Here is a 3,205-nt window from a genome sequence, read left to right as displayed (position 1 = left end):
TCATTCTCCTAATGATGTGATCCCGTTAATCAAATGACATCTCATGTCAATGGCTAGGAAACATAACCATATTTGATCAACGAGCTAGTCAAGTAGATGCATACTAGTGACACTCTGTTTGTCTATGTATTCACACAAGTATTATGTTTCCGGTTAATACAATTCTAGCATGAATAATAAACATTTTTCATGATATAAGGAAATAAATAATAACTTCATTATTGCCTCAAGGGCATATTTCCTTCAGTCTCCCACTTGCACTAGAGTCAATAATTTAGATTACACAGTAATGATTCTAACACCCATGGAGCCTTGGTGTTGATCATGTTTTGCTCGTGGAAGAGGCTTAGTCAATGTGTCTTCAACATTCAGATCCGTATGTATCTTGCAAATTTCTATGTCCCCCACCTGGACTAGATCCCGGATGGAATTGAAGTGTCTCTTGATGTGCTTGGTTTTCTTGTGAAATCTAGATTCCTTCACCAAGGCAATTGCACCAGTATTGTCACAAAATATTTTCATTGGACCCGATGCACTAGGTATGACACCTAGATCGGATATGAACTCCTTCATCCAGACTCCTTCATTTGCTGCTTCCGAAGCAGCTATGTACTTCGCTTCACACGTAGATCCCGCCACGACGCTTTGTTTAGAACTGCACCAACTGACAGCTCCACCGTTCAATGTAAACACGTATCCGGTTTGCGATTTAGAATCGTTCGGATCAGTGTCAAAGCTTGCATCAACGTAACCATTTACGATGAGCTCTTTGTCACCTCCATAAACGAGAAACATATCCTTAGTTCTTTTCAGGTATTTTAGGATGTTCTTGACCGCTGTCCAGTGATCCACTCCAAGATTACTTTGGTACCTCCCTGCTAAACTTATAGCAAGGCACACATCAGGTCTGGTACACAACATTGCATACATGATAGAGCCTATGGCTGAAGCATAGGGAACATCTTTCATCTTCTCTCTATCTTCTGAAGTGGTCGGGCATTGAGTCTTACTCAACTTCACACCTTGTAACACAGGCAAGAACCCTTTCTTTTCTTGATCCATTTTGAACTTCTTCAAAACTTTGTCAAGGTATGTGCTTTGTGAAAGTCCAATTAAGCGTCTTGATCTATCTCTATAGATCTTGTTGCCCAATATATAAGCAGCTTCACCGAGGTCTTTCATTGAAAAACTCTTATTCAAGTATCCCTTTATGCTATCCAGAAATTCTATATCATTTCCAATCAGCAATATGTCATCCACATATAATATCAGAAATGCTACAGAGCTCCCACTCACTTTCTTGTAAATACAGGCTTCTCCAAAAGTCTGTATAAAACCAAATGCTTTGATCACACTATCAAAGCGTTTATTCCAACTCCGAGAGGCTTGCACCAGTCCATAAATGGATCGCTGGAGCTTGCACACTTTGTTAGCTCCCTTTGGATCGACAAAACCTTCCGGTTGCATCATATACAACTCTTCTTCTAGAAATCCATTCAGGAATGCAGTTTTTACATCCATTTGCCAAATTTCATAATCATAAAATGTGGCAATTGCTAACATGATTCGGACAGACTTAAGCATCGCTACGGGTGAGAAGGTCTCATCGTAGTCAATCCCTTGAACTTGTCGAAAACCTTTCGCAACAAGTCGAGCTTTATAGACAGTAACATTACCGTCAGCGTCAGTCTTCTTCTTGAAGATCCATTTATTCTCAATGGCTTGCCGATCATCGGGCAAGTCAACCAAAGTCCACACTTTGTTCTCATACATGGATCCCATCTCAGATTTCATGGCCTCAAGCCATTTTGCGGAATCTTGGCTCACCATCGCTTCTTCATAGTTCGTTCATGGTCTAGTAACATAACTTCCAGAACAGTATTATCGTACCACTCTGGTGCGGATCTTACTCTGGTTGACCTATGAGGTTCAGTAACAACTTGATCTGAAGTTTCATGATCATCATCATTAACTTCCTCACTAATTGGTGTAGGTGTCACAGGAACCGGTTTCTGTGATGAACTACTTTCCAATAAGGGAGCAGGTACAGTTACCTCATCAGGTTCTACTTTCCTCCCACTCACTTCTTTCGAGAGAAACTCCTTCTCTAGAAAGATTCCGAATTTAGCAACAAAATTCTTGCCTACGGATCTGTGATAGAAGGTGTACCCAACAGTCTCTTTTGGGTATCCTATGAAGACACATTTTTCCTATTTGGGTTCGAGCTTATCAGGTTGAAGCTTTTTCACATAAGCATCGCAGCCCCAAACTTTAAAAAACGACAACTTTGGTTTCTTGCCAAACCACAGTTCATAAGGCGTCGTCTCAACGGATTTCGATGGTGTCCTATTTAACGTGAATGCAGCCGTCTCTAAAGCATAACCCCAAAACGATAGCGGTAAATCAGTAAGAGACATCATAGATCGCACCATATCAAGTAAAGTACGATTACGACGTTCGGACACACCATTACGCTGTGGTGTTCCGGGTGGCGTGAGTTGCGAAACTATTCCGCATTGTTTCAAATGAAGACCAAACTCGTAACTCAAATATTCTCCTCCACGATCAGATCGTAGAAACTTTATTTTCTTGTTACGATGATTTTCAACTTCACTCTGAAATTCTTTGAACTTTTCAAATGTTTCAGACTTATGTTTCATTAAGTCGATATACCCATATCTGCTTAAATCATCTGTAAAGGTGAGAAAATAACGATACCCGCCGTGAGCCTTAAGATTCATCGGACCACATACATCAGTATGTATGATTTCCAACAAATCTGTTTCTCGCTCCATTGTTTCGGAGAACGGCGTTTTAGTCATCTTGCCCATGAGGCACGGTTCGCAAGTACCAAGTGATTCATAATCAAGTGGTTCCAAAAGTCCATCAGTATGGAGTTTCTTCATGCGCTTTACACCGATATGACCTAAACGGCAGTGCCACAAATAAGTTGCACTATCATTATCAACTCTGCATCTTTTGGCTTCAATATTATGAATATGTGTATCACTACTATCGAGATTCAACAAAAATAGACCACTCTTCAAGGGTGCATGACCATAAAAGATATTACTCATATAAATAGAACAACCATTATTCTCTGATTTAAATGAATAACCGTCTCGCATCAAACAAGATCCAGATATAATGTTCATGCTCAACGCTGGCACCAAATAACAATTATTCAGGTCTAAAACTAATCCCG

This window comes from Triticum aestivum, chromosome 3D (genome assembly GCF_018294505.1).
Source record: "Triticum aestivum cultivar Chinese Spring chromosome 3D, IWGSC CS RefSeq v2.1, whole genome shotgun sequence".
Lineage (NCBI taxonomy): Eukaryota > Viridiplantae > Streptophyta > Magnoliopsida > Poales > Poaceae > Triticum > Triticum aestivum.
The sequence above is the reverse complement of the archived record's forward strand: the minus strand, read 5'-3'. Positions refer to the sequence as shown.